The sequence below is a fragment of the Canis aureus genome, chromosome 11 (assembly GCF_053574225.1).
Source record: "Canis aureus isolate CA01 chromosome 11, VMU_Caureus_v.1.0, whole genome shotgun sequence".
NCBI classification, from domain to species: domain Eukaryota; kingdom Metazoa; phylum Chordata; class Mammalia; order Carnivora; family Canidae; genus Canis; species Canis aureus.
The window spans coordinates 37,663,742-37,687,764 of record NC_135621.1 but is presented as its reverse complement, the minus strand read 5'-3'; the positions used below and the strand labels follow the sequence as shown (position 1 = coordinate 37,687,764).

Genomic DNA, 24,023 nt, shown 5'->3' with positions numbered 1-24,023 from the left:
CCCCTCAAAGTATCCACCATGGAGCAGGTGCTCAGAAAAGATTTGCTGAATGAACGTATATTAAAACCAACATAAAATCCTACCTTCATCTCTCTTCTGTGCCTGACATTTAAGAAATATGGAACTGGGAATATGGCAAGACAGCAAGATTGAAACTTCAAGAGAAAAGATTTGGTAATGATCGGACAGCTGTCAAATCTGCGACCCTCCCCGCCCAGCCCACCATTTTTCATCTGTAGTCTAGATCTACTTGTCTTTCTTCATCTCCTAAGAAAGCACCTTTTGTCAGGATTAGAGTGCTGTTGGCAGAATTATCTCCCTATTATTTTCAAGAGACTAATATCTTATTTCAGTATTTGGGCTCACCTTTTAGTTGCTTGTATACAACCACTGAATGGTATCTTTTAACAATATCAGTCTTAAGGGATCTAGAAATACCACAGCTGAGCTTGCCTCCCATGCACCTCAGGCCTTGCAACTACTCGTAATGACATGAGTGTGGCTATTCCTCCTCTGTTTGCTGATTCTATTGGGACTCACAAGCCAAGGCACCTTCCAGCCACGTGCTGAGCACAGTCAGATTTACTGTCCTGGGAAGTGACTGGGGATGATATAAGCTTGGTGGGTGGCACAGCTGTGGCTATCAACACAAATGCATTTCCCTACGCAAGGCTCATTACCACCCATCTGCTTTCCACAGTGATCTGATTTGTCAGAAGTGGCCTTTAACTATACAGGAAACTGAATGCAGAGCTCTGGGCATTACTGGAGGAGGCCTGGGCACAGGAGGCCAGCTTCCGGCATCACCAGTTTGTGTCTGTTCCCCCGTGTAGCCAGTGTGTTTGACATCTGTGGGCACCCACCCTTGAAGAAATAACACGTATCTCTGCACTCAGAGAGGGTAGCTTTGCAAACTGGAATTTGTTTGCTTGTTCACTTAGGCAGTCCCTTGCTCCCCAGTTTGTGATCAGGACAACTGGTCACCTTTCTTAGGAGGATCTCATTCATTCATTCATTGGACATACAGCTGACCTAAGAACAACGTGGGGGTTAGGAGGGCCAACCCCTGAGCACTCAAAACTCCACAAAGAACTTTCGACTTCCCTAAAACTTAACTACTAATAGCCTACCGTTGACCAGAAGCTTTCCCAATAACACAAGCAGTTGATTAACAAATATTTTGTATATTATTTGTATTATATACTGCGTTCTTACAATAAAGTAAGCTAGAGAAAAGAAAATGTTATTAAGAAAGTCCTAAGGAAGAAAAAACACATCTATAGTACTGTACTGTATTTATAAAGAAATCTGCATATAAGTGGAACCGCATAGTACAAACCTGTGTTGCTCAAGGGTCAACTGCACTTTCACTGAGTTCCCACTATGTGCTATGGAAGGCACCTTGGACTGCAGGATCCCTTGTTTACCAGCAAATGAACGGCCCACCCTGATGCTGAGATCCTTTGATTGCACAGGTTACCCACCCTGGGCACTGCTCTGTGATGACCTCAAGACAGATAACGGTGAAAAAGTAGAGTCTAGTTTCTTTCTTTCTTTCTTTTTTTTTTTTTTATGATAGTCACACAGAGAGAGAGAGGCAGAGACATAGGCAGAGGGAGAAGCAGGATCCATGCACCGGGAACCCGACATGGGATTCGATCCCGGGTCTCCAGGATCGCGCCCTGGGCCAAAGGCAGGCGCTAAACCGCTGCGCCACCCAGGGATCCCAGTCTAGTTTCATTTGTACTAGCAGAGGCCAAGAAATCGTTGGGATGCCTGAACCCCAAAAGCCATTTGGAAATTTCTCTTGGTTCCTGAGATCACCTACATTCGACTCTGCACCAGAAACGAACAGCAACTTTGTATTTCCCACCACTATATTTCCCATACTATAAGCTTTCATGGGGACGGCTCACAGGAATGGAGGGGAGATTGCTTCCTCCTGAGCCCTGCCTCTGATGAGGACGGCGGCCAGCAAACAGTGGGGTATGAGGGTTGGGCTCCTCAAAAGGCAGAAGTTTGCTCTCACTACCCTCAGTTCTAGCGGGCGGCTGTCCCAGAACCACTGCCACACATCCTAACAGAGGCAAGAGTGTCCGCCGCAGAGGCAGGGGACAGAGGTTCTGGTGGCGGCCCTCCTAATCACAAGTTACGCAGCATGATGCCCTGAGCTACTGTTGGCATGGTGGTCATTACTGGCCATATGGGGTTGGGCAGGCCATTTAGTTTTCTAAGGTTCCATTTCCTTGTTTGGAAAGTAGGGAAGAAATGCATGAAAATACTTGCAAAGTGGTCTAGAAATGTAAGGCAAAGGTTAAACGATGGCACATCAGTTTATCTTCTCTTCCTCACTCTATGGGAAAATAATAATTGGAGATTGAATCAAAGTCCTGCCCCAAGATAGGAATTCAGGATGGACTGTATCACCCCCTGTGATGGGCACCACTCTGAGACAGGGCTGGGGCCTCAGTTTCCTAATTGACCTAATGTGCTAAGTGAGTGTAATATAAATTAATTAATGATCCTGCTGGGGGGTGGAATCAGCTAGGCAGAGCCTCAAACAGCATCAAAGAGGTGAGCAGGCAGGTGTCCTCCGGGATAATTGAGCAAACCAGGGTCTGGAGGAAAGCTGCTGGAAGGCATGCAGGCAGGACACTGGGCAGGCTGGGAAGGGAAGGCGATGGGAGAAGCTGAGCACCAGGATGGCCTGCCAAATGCCATCCTATTCATAGCTCCTGTGTTTGACTTTCAAATTTACTTGAGTCTTTGCCACTGGGTTCCTGGGCAATTCCTTGAGAATGAACTTCATCTTTTAGAAACCACTAAACTCACTCACCCAGATAGAGAAGGGTGACTAGGTGACCTGGCTTCCACCTGTGCTCGTTTGGGACCTAAGGAACTTGGATGAGAAGATACTCCTCAGCTAAAAGAGTCAATTTGGTTTGTACTGTGTGAAATAGGGGGTAAGACCAGGTCTGTCTTCACATCCCTGAGCAAACACTGGGCTGCTGCCTATGGCAGGTGCTCTGCTGGGTATGGGGACATGCTGATGCTTAAGAAAGGGTGAGCCCCTGACACTTCTGAGCTTTGCAAATATGTATCTTCAACAAAATGGAAATCCTGTTTACTTTTAGAAATCAGGTAATGGCCAGAGAGTAAGAATCAAACATTTCAAGGAAATTTTATTTATTTTTTCCTCCCAAAGCCATGTGCTTCCAGGATTGCCCTTCTGCTGTATGCTCACAAATTAATATTCCCAGGTACAGCCTGGCTCACTGAAGGATGAGGAGGAGGCACAGCAGAGGCCCCTGCTGACCCAGCCCAGAGCAGGGCCCCAATCCTCTCTCTGCTGGGCAATCGCCAAGACAAATGCCACCCAACTCCGATGAGGATCTCTCTTTTTGATGGACTTTGTCAAAAAGTAACTTTAAATGGCCATACCTTTGAAATCTCAGAGCATCAAGTCAGGCAAGAAATAGTCTCTAGGTTAGTTATTTGAATTGATTCCTTTCTCCTTAGTCCCTTATGGCTTTTTACCTTGTTAATATTTTGAATTAGTTGCCATTTCATTCTTAGAGAGTGTCTCAGACATGCAACCTCAGAGCTACAGAGCAGTGGCTAGTTGGACAGCAGAAAAGGTGGGGTCGGGTTCTGCTCTGTCCTCACTCCAGCCTCGTGGTGTCCTGTGTCTCCCACCAAGTCCCAAATGCCCCTACTGACGGGCTTCTGTTCTGCTCCCCTGTCAGTGAGCTCTGGAACCTTAGTGTCTTGACTGCCCCCTTGGGCCCACATCGGCGGCTGCCCTCCTGCTCAGCTGCCCCCTTTCACTCTGCCCTAAGCCCACAAGCCCGCAACACAAGAGCAGTTGTAGGTACAGGATGCTGCAGAATCTGAGCTGGCTCCTGTGCGGGAGCCCAAACCAGTCCGCGATGCGTCAGAGCACTGAGCAGCCTTTTGGCTGGAAAGAAATGCCTCAATCATCAGCAGTACGTACTTCCCCCACTGTGCACCCCAAAACGGATCTCTGAGGCATTGGGTCTCAGGCATGATTCAAAAGTGTACCTGGAAGGTGTCTCGGGTGCCGCAGGTAACTCAGGGGGACGCAGGTATACAGCTAGGTCCCAGCTACTGCTTGCGTTCCCCAGGAGCCGAGCTTGGGGCAAACCTCAAACTTATCATGGTCTCGGAGACACCCGAGGTCTCGGGAGCCAAAATCTGAAAGCCAGCTACACACCTAGGATTTAGCTCACTCACCGAACGTGCAACCAGGAGCAAAATGGGGTTTCTACTGTTTTCCTGAAAACAAAGAAACGATCTCAGACCTGGTAGTGCAGACGCACAGTAATTGGTAAAGCTTGTTCAAACGCAACCCAAAAATGACGCGCATTTCAAAAATGCACTCAGGCCGTTTCTCAGTCATGACACCTCCGTCTCCAACGACTCAAGAGTTCAGAAAACCCGAAGAGAAGGACCAAGGCTTACCTGGAACCTGGACCTGCTGGCGGGTCAGTTTCTAATCCAGGCAGAAGATGGTCTGTGCAGACAGGCGGGCACGGTCCCTTGCGGGGCCACCAGCTTTCACAGGTGGCCTCCGGCAGCGCTTGGAGAAGCAGGTGGCCCGCGTCCCTTGAGGCCGGCCCGGCTGCCCGGGGCAGGGCTCCTCGGCGCTGCCCGCCCCTTTTTCCTCCTGTTCCAAAAGGCAGTCCGGGAACTGCTCCTGGACTGCTGCGTCCCGTCTGCGAGTGTGCGGCGTCCCGCAGGGCGGCCTTCCCTCCGGCAGACTCACCTGCACCATCTAGAGGCCTTTCCCAGCACTGAGAGGCCGGCACCCGCCCCGAGGGTCACCCCTCCGCAGCACCCCTGACACGCGCACCTGGCTCCTGACGTCCTACCCTGAAACACACCACTTGGAAATTGTAGAATCAGCGATTTCTATTTAAAGAGCGGGAACCTTGCTTCTACCGGGCCCACCCAGCCTCTGGGGAGTGGAGGGCCAAACAGACTAAATCAGCATTAGATTCCACGGACCAAGACTTGGTCACCCGAGGACCCCCTACTGCGCTGGCCTCAGGCCTGGGAGCTGCTGCATCATTCTGGGCCATATTCCTATGTCAGTGCACATCCTGTCCTTCTCCCTCCTCCCTGCACAGCGACAGCAGGCTCTGACCCCAGATCTGATCTCTCCCCTCTCCCCTGACACTAAAATGGCCATATGCCCCACAAACCTCCACATACCCGCCTGCACCCCATCACACCCCACGTACCTGCCAGGACCCCATCACATCCCACATACCTGCATGGACTCCATCACACCCCACATACCCACCTGGACCCGGTCGTACCCCACGTACCCACCTGGACCCCGTCACATTCCAGAGAGCTCTATATCTCTCGTGTAACTCCACATTTCTCTCTTATAAATAAGTATAAAGAGGACTCCAGCCGCCTCTATTTTGACCTCAGTCTCCACTTCCTAATTTATTAAGTTCTTTCCAGTTTCTCTCTTAACTCAGGCAGAAGACCCATGGGTGAAGCACCCCTGACAGGAACTGAAACTACCCCTCAGGCACTAAGGACTGCCCTGAGCCAGCCAGACCCTAACGACTGACCCTGCAGCAGGTGGGCGGTGACCTTTACTTCCCATCTGCATATACCCACCATCCTTTGTCCCACATTTTCCAGACATACACCTGGACGTATTTTTAGCACTTTGGAGATGGTCTTTAAGACATTAGTGAGCGGTCTTCCTGTGTTGGCTTTTTTGTTTCACCACCACTCCTGTCTCTGTCTTTGGATTTTGTCAGTGGTAAGTGACTGAGCCTGCTCTTTTTGGGAGCCCCTGCACCCCTGTGCCCTAGTTACCAGTAGATAATCAGGAACACATCTGAAACACAAACATTTTGAAAGGACATTGCCTTTTAGCATTTGTCCATTTTTTCTCACATGTTAAATGATTAGGAAAAAACCGACCTTTACTATCATTATTAAATATTTTATTTATTTATTCATGAGAGACACAGAGAGAGGCAGAAACATAGGCAGATGGAGACGCAGGCTCCATGCAGGGAACCCGATGTGGGACTTGATCCCAGAACCCCAGGATCATGACCTGAGCCAAGGGCAGATGCTCAATCACTGAGCCCCACAGGCATCCCTATTATTTTTTTAATTTAAATTCAATTAGCCAACATATAGTAGTACATCATTAGTCTCATATATAGTTTTCAATAATTTATCAATCGCATATAACACCCAGCACTCATCACATCACATGCCCTCCTTAATGCCCATCACCCAGTTACCCCATCCCCCTGCCCATCTCCCCTCCAGCTACCCTCAGTTTGTTTCCCAGAGTTAAACAAATTCTCTGATTTTTCCTCATTCAGTTTTCCCTTCCTCCCTTATAATCTCTTTCACTATTTCTTATATTCCCCGTATGAATGAAATGCTATAATTGTCTGTCTCTGATGGAGTTATCTCACTCAGCATCATACCCTCCAGTTCTGTCCACATCAAAACCCAGCTTTTACAAGAATATAATAACTTCTCCTGCCCTTCTGTCCCCTGAGCCCACTGACACACAGAGGAATAGAGCAGCAGGTTGAAGTTGGATTTCTACGTTCTCCCTTTCCATCTTGTCCTCTCTGTCCTGGATACATGCAAGTTAATTCACACATGAGAAAGTAAAGAGCTTAAGAGAGACACAGAGACAAAATGTTTGGGACTGGGGTAGGGAGGTTGGGCAGAGCTGTATTTACCCAATTTACTTGACCAATGTCAATGGTTAGTCCAGGTAACATAGGTTCCCAAATGAGAACTTTAACCCAAATGTTCAGATTCAGTTATTTATATGCCCACACTGATGGCTTGTGGTAAATTGAAATCACTAAAAATTATTGAGTTAGGAACCTGGAAAATGAAAAGGAAATAAGTATCCTGTGTATAATTTTGACTTTTTAGCTTGGTCATTTTGATAAGTGTGTTTGAGGATAGAGATTATCTTACATGCAACTTTGTTTCTAATGGAAATTATTATTTTTTTATGTTTATTTTTTAAAAATTTTTATTGGAGTTCAATTTACCAACATTTAGCATAACACCCAGTGCTCATCCTGCCAAGTGCCCCCCCTCAGTGCCCATCACCCAGGCACGCCAACCCCCCGCCCACCTCCCCTTCCACTACCCCTTGTTCGTTTCCCAGAGTTAGGTGTCTCTCATGTTTTGTCACCCTCACAGATATTTTCACTCATTTTCTCTCCTTCCCCTTTATTCCCTTTCACTAATTTTTATATTCCCCAAATGAATGAGACTCTAATGGAAATTAAATGGAGACTTTAAATTTACTAGAGAAGGACACTGATATTGCCAAAAGTTAGAAAGAAAGGTGGAAAAATCAGAACAGGTGCTGAATATGGATGACGTAGCAGACCCCCCCCAAGTGTTTTTCCTTCTTTTGAAAAATCCAAAACTTTATGCTATCAAGAAAGGATGTAGATGCTTACACATGAAATGGTCACAGTCATCATAGTTATTCAGCTGATTAAGAATGAAACAAGAGACATTATTGATTATCATCATTTAAGGCCTCAGGGCTTTGAAAATACGTGATTTTCTGTTTTGCACATTTTCTAAAAGACTGAGGTAGAAATGGCAAAAGGTTATCAATAGTATTTCTTTAAATAAGAACATGAATCAAGATTGCAGACCATGGTTGGGTGAGTGGGGTCTCTTGGGGCGTGTAATTTAGAACACGTGCTTGATCACCCCAGTAGAACCTTGCTGGGCCTGTTGTGCTCTGTCACCGAGCGAGCACAGATGCAGCAGGGGACCCAGTGGACCCTCTGCTGGTGCAGGCAGGTGCCAGCTCTCAGCACCTCGGAGCCGCGGCTTTATGAGTGCTCGCAGAGATTCAGGAGGACTCCCATGCCTGTAGCAAACAGTCACGCACTGGTGGGAATGATCTAATAGACCAGATAATTAACCAGCGAAGCCAATTTGAGTCATATTCTGGTCATCACTGGGTGATGATGGTTGGGTGAGCTGGAAAGAAGACTCCTGATATCCACACGTTCTGTCAGGATAGCATTCTTTACATGTAGCAATGTGTTCAGGCATCATTTATTCATTCAGCAAGTGCATGATGCACCCCTAAGGAGCCAGGCTCTACTTGAGATGCCTAGATGCCACGATGAAAGAGACAGTCAAACTCTGACCTCAAGACAGTGTTGTTTCTGAAAGTGATAAGTAGGTGAGGGGGTGCAGGATGCTTGGGCTGTGTGGGTGGAGGCCACTACTGTCTGCTAATGACAGTTTCCTGCTGTCTAATTACTGTCTGGTAAAGCATTTCATCAGACCAGAAGGCTATTTCCAGCTGTTCACCCCAACCCTGAACTGCCTTTACCTGTAACAAGTGGCCACGGCAAGTAGACTTCTGGTTACCTATAAAGTCTGCCTCGGAGTTACTTCTGGGAAATTATTGTTCTCAAATCACAGGAAGCTAGTATTTCATGACATTTAATATGCCCATAGTAGGTGCTCAGTAAACAAAGTTGTTCCGAAGAAAATGACCACAGCTCTGTCTATGGTGTGGAATCTGTAGCTTCAAATCTGTCTTAGAACTAGAGCAGACTTAGAATTCTTTTCCCAGAGAACCCAGTCCCTGCCCTTGTGATACTGAGGATGCCAGAGTCCTCAGGTCCATCCTGGCCCAGTGCCTCCCCTTTCTCTACAAAAGGCAAGACCCCACTCCTGCTAGGGGTCAACACACCAGTTCTGCCCTCCTGAGAGCATGAGCTAGCTAGTTTTTCAAGCACCATCTCAGGCTCCTTGCTGCCTATGCCTATTACAGCTCCATCAGCAGAAGAAACAGGGATAAAATACTTGTGATTTAAACTCCTACGATGTCTTCCCGAGAGTGCAAACCCTGTGGAGGGCCTTCGTTTGCCAACAGATGTTCAAAATATCCAAATGGAGTGAAGTGGTATAAAGGAGGCAAGCCAGCAGTTGAGTTGGAGAGTGAGCCCGTGTGAGGGTAGTGCTGTGGCTAACAAGGGGGTGAGGGCTGCTCATTCTGCCAGGGAGGAGGAAGTTTTGCAGTCTTGCAGAGGAAAGGTGTTTTGGGTAAAAAGAACAGATTGTGCACAGGCCCTGGCTGTAAAAGCCGAGCATAACCGAAGAAACGGACAGAAGCCATGTGACCAAAAGCAGGAGGCTGCTGAGGATGCTGAGCTGGACTCGGGGATGGTGGTACGGACCACAGCCCAGTAAAGGTGTTTGGATTTTATTTCAAGTGATAAGACATCATGATTTGAAGACATTGCAATGTTATTTCAGGAGAGAAAAGGCCTCTAACTGCTAGCGTCAAAAAGAAATCCACAGCCCCAAACAGAGTCACTTACGCTAGGCCTTGTCGCCCAGCTGAGGCTCAATACCTCAGCTAACTGCAGTTTCCACCTCCCCCAGAGATACAGTCTTATCTGGTCAGCCAGGAATCTTCTGGGGGCTTTCCCCACCCCCAAAGGAAGATTACATCATCTGCAATGATAAGACCTCTGGTGTTCCTGGCCAGGGAAAGTGACTTGCTGGGAACAGTCCTTTAGTTTCTTCTGTTGATTCCATCTGGTCCCACCCTCCTCCCCAGAAAACCCTGCCATTTTTGTACAACTCCTGGGGTTATCCGTCTACCTGCTCAATGGGATGCTGCCTTCATGAATTGCTTCATCAGGCCAATTCGATCTTCAAATTTACTCAGCTGGATTTTGTCGTTGTTGTTTTAACACCAGCTGAGTGAGGAAGGTGAGCATCGGAGTCTGGGGTACACACGCCAGGCCCTGGGTCTTCTGTAAACCAGTCCTGGGGGATGAAGGGCTGAGTGAGTGGTGAGCAAAAGCCTGGGTGCTCTGTCCTCTCCCGGTGCAAAATAAGACACGCCAACTCCAGGTCAGAGGCAGAGCAAACGAGTGGGGCTTCTGACAGATTTTAGCTCTTCCGAGAATGAGGCTCTGCATCTGGTTATCTAACTTTGCCATACTCAACATCCTGCTGCTAATTAAAGAAACAAAAGTCTGGCTTTCCTTTACTACGTGTCTGCCCAAGACTCCTACCCTGGAAACTGTTTATGAAAACGGTCACCTGGATTTGGAACACTCGGCTGTCAGGAATGATTCTGGTCACACAGAGAAAGTACCATCATGAACCCTCTGCCATGGATGGAGGGCACACCTGGGCAGATGGTGCAGGCGAGAGCTCCCAGGCTGGGTGGCCCCCACCTGCCCTTGTTACATAAGCAGTAAAAGTATAATTGAAATTTATCCTCACCCAGAATGACTTTGGGAGCTTGAACAGGGCAAAGGTTCAAAATACTAAATCTTTTTCATCACCCATAATATTGTCATTTAGCTCAACCGTACAGATCAGTACATTTCTCTAATAAAAGAAAACCACAAGAGTATTATAAAACCTATTTGCACCGTACCAGAAAAATTAAAGGGGGTTGGAACTGAGTTTGGAAATATGGAATATTGATGTCTTCATTTAAAAACCAACACATTCATTCTTCCAGTAGATGAGTTCATATTTCTACCATAATTTATGGCTCTGGGGTTAGTGAGTAGTTCATGAGATTATTGTTCCATTATCAATGGATGCTCACAGCAGGAAAATATGAGTCCATAATCTAAACATGTAAAATTATTTATTCATTGGGTTATATTTAATAACATTTATTAATGGAGCTTTATCACATTTATGGGAACATTTTGCAAATGATCTGTGAGGCAAAAGAATAATTAGTTTACAAGGGCTAATGTGTTCCTGGGGGCACATATGATTCTACAGAGTATTTAGTACGTCTGTACTTGTCTCTTACTGTTGATATGAGCTTGCTGTCTTCAGAAGCTGTGGTTGGTGAGAGAAAACCAGATTGGGGACAAAAAGGTTTTTTTTTTAAAGATTTTATTTATTTATTCATGAGAGACACACACAAAGAGAGAGAGAGAGAGGCAGAGACACAGGGAGAGGGAGAAGCAGGCTCCAGGCAGGGAGCCCGACATGGGTCTTGATCTCGGGTCTCCAGGATCATGCCCTGAGCTGAAGGCAGTGCTAAACCACTGGGCCACTGGGGCTGCCCCGACAAAAAGGTTTTTTAGTGGAAATTCCACCTGGCTGACAGGTCTGCTCCCTGCCACCTGCTGCCTATGTCCTGTCTCACTAGTGACTCCTGGTTCTGCTTAGGGCAACACACCCGGCTACACGGCTGTGGGTCCCAGCTTCCCCTGCAGCTAGGTGTAGCCACATCGCAGAGGTGTGTGACTTCCATGAAGGCTGCTTCAGCGGCTTTCTCCTCGGGGAGGAGAGCTGTTGTGCCCTCTCCTGCTTACTCCTCGCTGCCACCCAGTGAATGTAACAACCAATATTAACAGTGACAGAACAAGAGGACAGGAGCTTTGGCCATCGGCAGAGCTGTCACATCAGCCTTGAATTACTTACCTCAGTGATGGGATGGAGCAGTGTCATTTAGCCACTGTGCTCAGCCCTCTATCACTAGAAGTCTAGATAATTTGCAGAGCTTCTCTCTCTCTCATTATGAAAAATCAGGATCTGCAATTCATTTTTTCTAGATAACCAAGGTCTAAAAATGTCTGTTTTTGGATGACCTTAGCTTTCATTCAGGTTGTACTAGGGTGTCACTCAGAGTACAAAATGGCTCTCCAAGGACCTGAATGTTGGTTAACTGAATAGATTTTGATTGTAAACAGGCAGTGAAAAGTGAGAGCCTCCCTCTGCCTTATTGGTCCTCAGGGGGCCAGAGACTCCAGCCCAGGGAGGAGCCAAGGGGTCCAGCTGCAGCTTCCGACCCAGTCTGTGACCTGGCAGGGTGTGAGCCAGGTCTGGTCCCACTCTAAGCCACACCTTTTAGGCATCTTCACACCCCAGGTGCAGGGATATGGGGCTAGGTTCAACATGGTTTCTTACAATCCCAAATGGGACTGGACAACAAGCCTCTCCTCTGCCACTCCTTCAAGGGGCCCAACAATTTCCAACCAAGCTTCCTGAAGCAGAAGAAAGATTCTAGATGGGTGAGTAGCTTTTAGGACACTGGCCTCATTAAGAGGTCCATTAACTGTATGCGCCAGGGTCTCTGAAGTGGGAAAATGCACCCCAGAGGCCGTCAAGGTAATTCACAGGGTGGGGACAGAACATTAAAACTTCTACTTATGCTGATATCCAATGTCTAAAATACAGGACACAAATAGCATGTTATTCATATTGAATCTAGGGATACAAGTTATTTTACACAGTAAAAACAGGGTTAATCAAACTACACCAGAAGGCTGCCAAAATGGTTTTAGATTTTCAAGAAGAGTTTTTGAGCATGCATTAACTTTCAGTATTTAACTGTTAACCATCTTCATTTGCTTTTTTCCTCTCCTGCCAATGAGCATGGTCCTCTCCTAGTCATCTTCCCTGCCAGGAACAGTCTGTGGAGGCCAAGTGATGCTGACTAGACATCTTGGTGGCATAATGCAATGATAGCTTAGTACTTGCTCATGTCACATTCTGACATGGGTGAGGTGGCTCCGCTGGATGATTCTCCTGTAGGAAGTGACTTGGAAATGTAAGCTCCTTCCATCCTGTGGCTCCACCACCCTGAAGTCCTTCACCCCAAGACAGCCAGGGGAGGAAAAGTGTGGATGAGCATGTTATGATGTTTCCGGAGCCAGGCCTGGCAGTAGAACATGGCACTCCTACAGGTTAAAACCCAAGGCTGCAAAACACGGTGTCCTTATGTGTCCAGGGAAAGAAAACAGGATCTGTGCGTGTATAACCAGTCTCTGCTGCAAGATATCTTCTTATACTGTTTACCAAAAACATATTCAACTTTTGTCCTTTCCTCCAGATCTGCTGCTGATTAGTTGCTCTGAAAAATGATGGCCTCGTATAAATATAAAAGATTATGGTTGCTCAGGGCTTAGAAACAACCAGAGAACATGTTGCATGTTCAACAAGGCTGTCTAACACTCATGGAAAGCAGGGCGGCTGGCTATAGGCTCTGGCCTGGAGTCTGAAGACCCTGCTATGGGAGCTGCTCTCAGCCTTCCTGGCCACTCCTCCCAGCAGGCCCCAGTGTGCACACCTGAGAACCACTGTTGTCTTTCATAGGGTTTTACTGAATTCCACCACCAAGAATGTACATATTCTTTGCCAGAACTTGGCGCTCTCCCTACATTCTGAAATCATTCTTGCCTAGGTCACCAAGGACCTCCTAATTGCCAAAGCCAACAGATGCCTTTTGGTCTTTATTCTCCTGGAGCTTCTTATGACATTGCTACCAAGACCATCGACCCCTTCATTCCCTGTGAAACCCAGCTCCCTTGAATTCCACAACCCTCCTGGGGTCTTTATGTCTGTTTCTGAGGGTGATTCTTGGTCTTCTGTGGATAATTCATCCTGCCCTGCCCCTCAGACAGCAGTGGCTCAGGGCCCCAGTCCCAGCCTGGGTCTCTCCCAGAGCAGCTATGTGCAGGCTGAGGACTCCTCCATTTATGTTTTCAATCCAGACCTCATCCTTTCAGCTTCAATTCTTGTAGCCTACCGCATGTATAATCTCTTGTTGCAAAGTCTCACAGATGCTAGGAACCACACACAGCCAACATGAACCCATCCTCACTCCCCAACCTACTTCTCTGCCTTAGTCCCTGGCTCAGCTGGGGCCACCAGTAAGCCTCCTAAGAGGAGCTCGTGAGATCATTCTTAGCGTCCTCTTTCTTGGTCTCCAAACCTTGCCAGTTTCACCTCTGAGATATGTTTCAAATCTATTCCCTCGTTCGTTTCCCAGAGTTAGGAGTGGAACTAGGGGTGGTGGAAGGGGAGGAGGGCGGGGGATGGGGGTGAATGGGTGACGGGCACTGAGGGGGGCACTTGACGGGATGAGCACTGGGTGTTATTCTGTATGTTGGCAAATTGAATACCAATAAAAAATAAATTTATTATTTAAAAAAAAATAAAATAAAGTGGGTTTTCCCAGTGGTTTTACAAAAACAAAAACAAAACCAAAACAAAACAAAACAAAAAACAAATCTATTCCCTCCATTCTCTTTATGCCCTAGTTCAGGTTCTCATTATGTCCTCTCCGGATTATAACACCCTGTATTTCCTGTCTCTGACTTTTTTCTTCTCAATCCAGCTGCCACGTGATTTATCTGAAGCTCAAATCCTCTGCATTTGGCTCCCTGCTCAGTGGGGAGTCTGCTTCTCCCTCTCCCTCTGCCCACCCCACCCCTGCTCATGCTCTCTCTCAAAAAAGATTAAAAAAAAAAAAAAACCTTAAAACAAATAAACAAACTCACATGCTGAGCCCCAGGTTACTGTCTTCAGTAAACGAATGGAGAGAGTACCTGCTCATCAACCTCTGCCAACTGTTGCTGCAAGGCAGGTCCACAGAGTTCCATGAGAAGCTCAAAATACACAGCACAACAGACACAGACTTGTAACTGTTGGCTATCAGAGCAGGGAGGGTTTGGGAGGGTGGGCGAAATAGGTGAATGGAAGTAAGAGGGAAAAACTTCCAGTTATAAAATAAATAAGTCTTGGGGATGAGATGTGCAACATGGTCAATAATATCATAATAACTTTTTATGATGACATATGGTAACTAGACTTAAGGGGATCATTTCATAATGCATAAAAATCATCAAATCACTCTAGTGGACACCGGAAAGAATAGGATATTGAATATTTCAATTTTTAAAAAAGAAACTAAAAAAATCAGGACTTTAAAAAGCATGAAATCCTCTCATTTTTAAATATTGGGGGGATCCCTGGGTGGCGCAGCGGTTTGGCGCCTGCCTTTGGCCCAGGGCGCGATCCTGGAGACCCGGGATCGAATCCCACGTCAGGCTCCCGGTGCATGGAGCCTGCTTCTCCCTCTGCCTGTGTCTCTGCCTCTCTCTCTCTCTCTCTCTGTGACTATCATAAATAAATAAAAATTTAAAAAAAAAATTTAAATATTGGCTAATAATCTGTGTGGCCCAAACAAACATACACAAGAAGTTCTGGACTGAATTAGGCCTCCAGGGAGTCAGGAGGTACCCTCCGTCCTGAAGGCTGAGAGCCATGCCTGTGGTGTCTGCAACCAGACCCTGGTTCCCCAAGCCTGCTTTGAACCTTAGACTCTCTTAGCAACCAAAGGTTTATGGTTTCAAGCCATTCTGTTTTTTGCAATGATTTTTGCCAATAAGCTAACCCATTTTATATTCTTACTGTCCCAATAACCAGAGAATTTAAAATTTATTTTATTAGCATAAAAATGTAGTTTTTGGAGAGGCCATGGTGCTACACAGAGCTGTCCTTTTCCCAGCACAGATTCTAGGCTGCTTGACCTCTGTAAACTTTGGTTTCCTCATCTGTATTTAGGGATAATAGTAGTGTCTACCCCACATGGTTGTTGTGTTATAACATAGGGACAGCCCAAGCCTGGTACTTGGTGTAACTGTCAAGTGACATTGCCTACTACTTTATTTTATTTTATTTTTTTTTTTAATTTATGATAGGCACACAGTGAGAGAGAGAGAGGCAGAGACACAGGCAGAGGGAGAAGCAGGCTCCATGCATCGGGAGCCCGACGTGGGATTCGATCCCGGGTCTCCAGGATCGCGCCCTGGGCCAAAGGCAGGCGCTAAACCGCTGCACCACCTAGGGATCCCTACTACTTTCATTAATTAGAAACTAACTGTCTCTTTCAAACTACACATTTCATTCTATAAAATTACCTTGGCTATTACTAGAGTGACTTACGGATTCAGCAGTCACCTGCCGCTAGGAACTGAAGGAAGCCCTCTGTTGGAGATAGATGGGTTACCAAGACCGCTTTCCACACTGTTCACTGAGCAAGGAGACCCGGTCTTGATAAAATAGTAAGTACTCGCTTTATTTTGAGATGAGGCCACAAAATGTGACTTTTTAACCTTTTAGTAGAGAAGCTCGCCAGGCTTTGGTATGGTGGTGACACAAGGAAATTCTTGGTCAGGCTGGGAGCAAAAAGTACAAACTGTGTAATACATACTTTTCAGTTCTTATGTTTTGTAAAAGCTTGTGAAATCTGTGATTAAAGGCCTAAGGCCTTCTAGAAGATAAAGATTGAATAATTTTTTTTTAAATTCTCGTTTTACTTTTACAAAAATGTGGTAGGGGTTACAGAGAGAAATGGAGACACTTTGGATGTGTGACCTTCTCTCAGTGGCAGAGGTCAAGAGCTTGCTTGAGTTTGGGGCTGTACAGGGTGCAGGTTTCATCAGAGCAATGTTTCTAATCTGCCCATGTGGATTTCAGCCTCATCCTGTGCTCCTGTCTGGGCCACTGTCTTACATGTGTCCTAGTAAGTAACTTCTTGTACCCAAAGGCCACCTGCAGGCTTTAGACAAATCTATGTGCTTCCTTTATCAAAAACCAGCAACAGGACTATATTCTGGGAGCATGAAGCTATCATGCAGAATCTGTCCTGTGAAAAACTCTGATGTAGCAGGAATTTTCAGCATCAGGGCAGAAAACGGTGTGCCAGACAAGGAGGCGAGCAAGCAAGCTATACATTTGATGTAGAAAGCCCAAGAGCCAAAGGGAAGATGCAAATCGAGTCCTGTGAGAGCACAAGGCAAGACAGATTTCTCCCACTAGGAAACTGGGGATGGTTTCATGGAAAAGGGCATGGATACCTTTAAGTCAGCGTTAAAGAAGAGATATCATCATGATGCTGGTAGTGGTAGATGGTGGTGCTAACGATGTGTCCAGCATTACTGAATGCTTTGCATGTACCAGGCACTAAAGCTTTGCGTGGCTAAATAATCCTCACAACAACCCCAAGAAGTCATGCCTGTCACCTCATTTCACAGGTGAAAAAACTGAGGCCTAGAGATGGGGAGTGACCCGCCCCGAGTCACTGGGCCAGTAAAGGAGCAGTCAGTTCTTGGCCCCCGACAGCCAGACCTGGGGGTCAGAGCTCTGAATGCCTCCAGTGTGCTGCCACAAGGCCCAGAGGAAAGGGCGGGGGGTCTCTGAGGGCAATGAGCTTTTGTTCACCGGGGAGGAATGTGTACATCAGGAGAGCACCAGGTGTTGTTGGTTTTCTGGATGGTTCTGATGAATTTCTTGTTACCAGCAAAGGTGCTCAGCGTTTCACTGCTACATGAGCAACGTGAGAAAACCCACAGAGGAACTAGTTGTGCCCTAAGCATGAAAGTGCAAGCGCTCACGGACAGCCCAGGACAAGTCTCACCAACATGGAGCCCCCAGGGCACAGTCTCTGGCACCAGGGGACAATCACAGAATGAACCAATCCTTGGGCTGGAGATGCTCTTTCCGGCCTACCGAGTACTTAGTGCTGAGGCGGAGGAGAGGGCTGGCTGGAGACTGAGCTGGGTCAGAGCAGGGCCAGGGAAGCTTGACACAAGAGGAGGCAAGCCCAGGCCTGTGTCTTAGGAGCTGGAAGCAGCTGCCGTGGGGGCCAGTCCAGCCTCTTGCCTGCTCGGTACAGGCCTTGCCTCCACCAGCCTGGTGGTGAAGGGATGTGCACGAGGGATGGGCTGGAAAAGAAGGGACAGGCGCCCCTCCCACAGAACCTGTGAAGGCCCCGTAGCAGCTACTGACATGCCTCTTGTGGCCTCCGTCTCAAGGAGCCTGCATGTCCCCTGGGCTCCCTTTTGGAAAGGAGACACACTGAATCAGCCCTAAATTCTTTACCCTATCACTTCCAGGAGAGCTTCTTTTTTACGATTTTCTGATGAAGCTTTTAACACAGCCAGAAAAGTAGCTCTCCATTCAGAGCAGGGAGGCAGCTGTTGCCATTTGCTGCTACTTGTGTCTGGAGGCTGCATCACACACCTCCCTGGCTCTCAACTTCTTTTCTTCCTGTCCCCAGGGGAGGCTCTCAAGAGGCAAACTCCCCCAGGATGCTGGTAGACCAGAACCTGGCCTCCTAGCCTATGTTGGTTTCTTCTGGAATGGTACCTTCAGCCAGCTGCCCATCGCTGGGTATCTCAATGCCTCAAGAGCTGGGATTCCACTTCCCAGATTGCTGAGCATTTAGGGCTTAAATAAAGGGCCCCACAGTGCCTCTGACTCATGTCCCTTGTCCCTTGGACCTCCACATTTAAAACCTACAGTGGCTCCTGACTGACCTTGGCATCACATCTTAAGCCATTGCTCTAGTTATGAAGCCTTAGTACATGAAGCCCTTCACAACCTGGCCCAGCTGTTCTCTTTAACCTCACTCGGAGCCTGTGGGATCTGTGGGAGGGGCGCCTGTCCCTCCTTTTCCAGCTCATCCCTCGTGCGCATCCCTTCACAACCAGCCTGGTAGAGGCAAGGCCTGTACCGAGCAGGCAAGAGGCTGGACTGGCCCCCATGGCAGCCTGCTTCCAGCTCCTAAGATGCAGGCCTGGGCTTGCCTCCTTGTCACCCTTCACTCGGCAGGGACCCCCATAGCTCAAGAACAGGTACTGATCATGTTCTAAATATAGAGCCCAACACCTGGGCTTTTTGGCAGAATAAATAAAACCCCTTTATTCCAACAGACTCAGTGTGCAGAAATCTGTGTCATTCTGTGCCCCAATACCGTCTCCTCTATTCTGAATGCCCTCACTCATTTTCACCCATGAAGCCCATTCTCTGTGATGTCCCTTTATTGAAGGCTTTCTAGATGCCAGGAAATGTATTCACTTGCCTGTCTTCCTCAGCAGCTGCTAGCTCCTTTAGGACAAAGAACAAGTCTTTTTGAACTTAGCATAGCACCTGGCACATGTTAGCAATTTTTCAAAAAATTGCCAAAAGTATGAACAAGTAACTGATAGGCGGTGTATCATCTCCTTTAATGCTCTCATTTTGAGCAAGAGTAAGCTCAAGTAGCTCTCTTCCATTTGTGGGAATAAAATTGTGCTTATAAGGGACGTTGGAAGATTCCTCTCCAGGCATGGTCACAACAGCAAAAAAAGAAACACCAGTAGAGCTGTTTGGTTGGCTCTTGGTTTGCCTGAACTGACATGGTCATTCCTTACTGCCTCGTAGAGCTGCAAGGTTTCCCAGGTTCCCTGAGCGGCAGACATTCTGGTCTCAGTTAGCTGACATTGAAGATGGCTGGCAGTCAGGAGGGAAGTGGAGTGGCTGACAAAAAACAAACCGGAGATAAGTTTTCCCTATCTTGTTTATTCTGGAAAAAAAATGTTGATGCTTGCACATTTTTGTAAAGGAATATAAAATCACTTTGGTAAAAAGGCTCAAGCCCAGGAGACTTGGCCTTTTATGGGAACAGCTTGCAGGAATCTCTTTGCAAACCAAGTTCCCCAAGGTGTGGGAATGACGCTGAGATCCCCAAAGCACCCCAGTCATCTGCCCTGAGGTTAAGAGTGAAGGTGGGATCTGAGCTCAGTGAGGCTGTTGCTTCTTTCCCATAGTTCAAAGGTTCCTTAAAGAGTGGTCCTAGAGCAACAGCATGAGGATCACCAAGAGTGTTAGAAATGCACATTGTCGAGTTCCCCTTTACCTCCAAAGCCGAGACTCTGAAGTGGGTCCAGTAGGGTGAGTTTTAATGAATTCTCCGGATGACTTCCATGACTGCTCAGGCTTGGGAAGCACTGTCATAGTCCAGTCCTCTCTGGCAATGGCTCTGGGGTCTGGGGTGGCTTCCATGCCTAGGGAAGGAGATGGTGGAATAAAGGGCCCTTCCTGGGCCTCTTCTCTCTCTCCACTCTCTCCCTTGGGTTAATCCACAACCTGGCTCCAGCTCTGACCGAACCCTCATCTCCAATTTCTTTCCAATTCTTCCATAAATTTTTTTCTCCCTAGTAGTCATTTCCACCTGTAGAGTCTACTGTAACTTCAAATCTGGAACATCTAAAACAAAACTCACCATTTTCTCCCAGTTTAAGTCATCTCACTTCTTTGGTCATTATTCCCTCCCTCCCTCTCACAATTATCTCACACCTACAGTCAAGCCTTGTGCTGGGAGAGCCTCTAGTTTACAAGCAAGCATGGATTCTCACTTTCTTCCACAGACTCCCATGTGATAGGTTTAATATAATTTCTTGCCCCTTGTTTTCCTGGCTTCAATTCCACTTAAGACCTTTTAATTTCCAACCCAATTTGGGCAATATTTACTAGATACCTAGCATCTGACATGCACTGTGCCAGCCCCTGATGGGACAAAAAGCAGACCCTTGTGCTTAAATAACTGGGTTCCTGAATCATAAGAGGATTCACACTTAATGAATCAATCTCTCTCCTCCAGGCCTTCTAAGTGACCAAGTTTATAAACTATTGTTGGACTAATCTCCCTAAATTGATCATCTCAATCTCCCTACCCATGTCTTCCATGCTGTGTTCCCCGGGTTGTACAGAGGGTCAAGACTAAATTCCTAGCTTTACATGCAGACCTTCTACAGGCTGGACCTCTAGACGCCACTTCTCCAGGACTCCCCGGACTCTCAAGGCTATTGCAGTCAACGGTCCTTTGGTCTCCCCATCCTTCTGGCTGGTGTGCCACCTCTTCTCACCCAGCCTGCAGAAGCACTAGACAGTGCTTGCTACCACTCTGAAACCTCTTGGACAGTCACAGCCTGAAATGGTTTCTTTCCTCTTTCTGGCCTGAACACACTCGGACCCCTGGCATAACTTACCTTTGTATGTGTGCCCTGAGAACAAACCACAGGGCTCACAAGCAGCTTTTAAACCAGGGTTCCTTGTCCCTCCCAGGACCGGGGTTCCCACAGCGATGATCAACCCAAGCACGGTCCCCCCATCCTCCGCTGCCTGCCTCTGTGCACCCCTCTGCGGACACCCACACTGACCCCAGGACCCCGGTTCCCACTGCGATGGTCAGTCCAAGAGCACCCCCACCCCCCGCTGCCCGTCTGAGCACCCCTTTGTGCTCCGAGGACACCCGCACTGACCCCTGCGCCAGCAGCTGGCCCTTCCCCATCAGCGGCCTCCAGACTGGCGGGCTGCAGGCTCGCCCCAGGGGCTCCGGCTAAGGGGCCGCCCACGCACCGAGCTCAGCCCGGAGGTCACGCGAGCAGGTCGAGGTGGGGCCCCGTGCAGGCGGGCAGTGTCTGTGGCTCCCATGGGTGCCGTTGGCCAGCCGCCAGTCGCGTGGTCCCAAGAGGGTCCCAGGACAAAGGAGCACCCAGGCAGAGGGAGCACGTTAGGAGCGTGGCTGGCTATGGCGCTCTCACAGCTGTTTACTTTATTCCCTTCAGTTAAAAGGCCAAGCAAACACAAGGTAATGGTGGTGGTTCAAGTGCGCGCCTGGGAGCCTTGGCAGCCAGCGGGGTGACCCCAGGGGGTGCGGGTGCGGGTCTGCGCTCAGAGCTGAGTCTGGCAGACTTGCTGGCTGAGCTGCGCTCCGTTGGCTGCAGCAAGTGTCCCTTTCTGCGCCGCCCCCGAGGGATGCGCTGCAGCGGGGAGCTGTGTGCTCACCTAGCCCTGGGTGGGTCTGTCCTCGCCTCTTCGGGGCAGCTGTGCCTGCCACCTCTGTTTAATTCAGGTCACAGAAACTGTTGAGCAACATGGAAGTATGAGTGAAAAAGTTTTTTTTATTATTTTTAAAATTCCAGGATAATTAACAGAAGGTGGTGTGTTAGTTTCAGGTGTACAATATAGGGATTTAACAATTCTGTATATTAGTGATCATCACCGTAGTATACGCTTGATTCTCGAAATTATATTTTTTAAATAAAAATTTATATAACTATTTTGAAAAACTTGAGTAAAAAAAAAAACTTGAGTGAAAGGTGATTGTCAAAGAGGGTGTTTGTGAGACGACTATGGGGAAAAGGGGTGGGGATGATAAAAGTATAGAGGACTCTGTGCTCTGATTGCTTCAGGGTGTCTTTCAGCTTTAACAGTGCTTTGAAGAAACTCAAACTGGAAATCAGATTTGATGCATTACATGTGTGGCTTTTGTAGAAAGGACCACCAAGACCCAGGAGAAGGCCCTGGCCTGAATTCCAAAGACTGGCAAAAAAACGTATTATTTTTGTATTTTAGGTTAAAACAGTTATGTTTATATATTTTTTAATGGATTCCCCACTTTAACTGATTGTTTTGATCAACCACCCCCTAGTGGTTGCAGCAGATAAGATGCATGCATATTGTTGTGGGAGCTCAGCTCCATGGGGAGGATACTGAAGTCACACTGTAGGAGGCTGATGAATTTAGCACTCTGATTTTCAGAAGGCTTTTCCTGGCTAAACAACATATACCCATAGCTTTTAGTTCCTCAGAGTGCGACTGCGACTACTCCCAGACTCTCCTATAGTCGTTGCCACCTCTACTCAGCACAGGCACACTACTGCCTTTGGGGTGCAAGGGGTGTAGGGGCTCCCCTCTGACTCCCGCTTCCTCTTGCACAGCACAGTGTAGGCATGGGGATCAGGACAAGTTGGGGATGGAGCTGAATCTTCAGAAGTGTGGGCCTTTCCCCTGCTGCTTGTGGGTGCAAAGAGAAAACTCCGTTAATAACAGACATTTGATTCGGATGAAGATGGGTAGAAATGGACATCTCTTTTGTGTTGTCTTAGAAAGCAGAAATCAAGTCTCTTATCTAATGGAAATGGTAAAAAAGCTGCCCTCTTGCACACTTACATATTCAAGAAACTAAGAAGGAATCTAAACCTGTCAGCAGTTTTAATGACAGGAGAACAGCAGACAGACAAGAGCTGACATTGCAGGGTGCACTGACCACATCAGGGTGACTTGTTCTTTGTTTAGAAGTGTGCTTTTAAAGATTGCCTTTTCATGAAACGTTAAGTCATGCTGGGAATGAACAACACAAGAATATTTTACAGACCTGGTGCCACAGTAAACCACAAAGAGCTGAGAGTTAATATTTATCACACTCCATTTCTTCAGAAACCATTTATACCTTTCTCATGGCCCTCACCAAATTTGATCCTGTATCATAGTTATTTATGTGCACATGTATTTCCATTGCTGGAGAGTAGACTTCTTGAGGTCAGGATCCATCTGAGTCCCCCCATGGACTGTAGCTGAGTACAGAAGCACAAGGTAGATGCAATTCATGTGTGTGGAATGAATGACTGACTGACTGACTGAATGAATGAATGAATGCATGAGGTGGAGTAACATAGATGAAGGAGACCAGACTCTAATTAACTCCCCAATTGCACTTACCAAACACTGAGCTGCAAAAACAAATTCAAAGAGTATTTTAACAGAAGCAGTACTTTGATGCTTTCCAGTAACCCATGCCAGCCACTGGAAGCTGGGCCAGGGCCCTGGGGACTCGGTACTCGTCCCTTCTCCCATGTTAGAACGTGGGGCCAGGGAAGGGTCGGCAACTGCTATGAAGTGAATAAGAGAAAAATTCTATGTACACTGACCCCTCTTTTGTATCTAATACTATTTACATTTTATAGACCGAGATAAAAAGATAGCTTGATTAATTTCTGTGGGGAATTCTTGTTATGTGAGAGCTTAAAAATGATTTTACTAATTTTTCCTTTCACTTGTAAGAGCAGTCTGGGCTTGTTGGAGATAATTTGAATGAGATGGCACAACCTAGCAAGTTTGTAATCTCACCACCCAAGATCACTGCAGTTAACATCTTGATATCATTTCAGTCTTTTTTCTCTGCGTTATTTGATTTTATAGTTGGGATCACATGGTACATGGAACATTATATATTGCCCTCTGTATTTAAACTACATTTTGAGAATTTCCCTTTCCATTATAGGTGTCTTTTAAAGACATAGTATCAGTGGCTACTGAATATTCTGGATATTTACCTGGATACACTCGAGTGTGTTTGACGATTCTTCTAAGCCTGGGTGCTGTGAATGGATACTTCCATTCAAAACAGTTTTTTAAAAAATGTGTACATTTACATAGTATATAGAGTAAACTGGTTCTTTAAGTCTTCTGATGAAGGCAGCAATTCCTTGTGCTCTGCCTTTTGATCCTTGAGGCAATCACTTTCTTTTAGCTGGTTTTTAGGAATTTACCTCCATATTTTCCAA

General features: G+C 47.1%; 1 protein-coding gene across 2 annotated transcripts in view; it reads right to left on the bottom strand.

Annotated features, from left to right (window-relative positions):
* EDAR (ectodysplasin A receptor) overlaps nt 1-4,764 on the bottom strand; it is a 95,032-nt gene extending 90,268 nt beyond the window's left edge. For both annotated transcript variants that reach the window (XM_077914837.1, XM_077914838.1), the window contains exon 1: nt 4,483-4,764. The gene's annotated coding sequence lies outside the window, so the exon portion shown is untranslated. The remainder of the gene's footprint in view (nt 1-4,482) is intronic.
* Nucleotides 4,765-24,023: the final 19,259 nt, after the last annotated feature.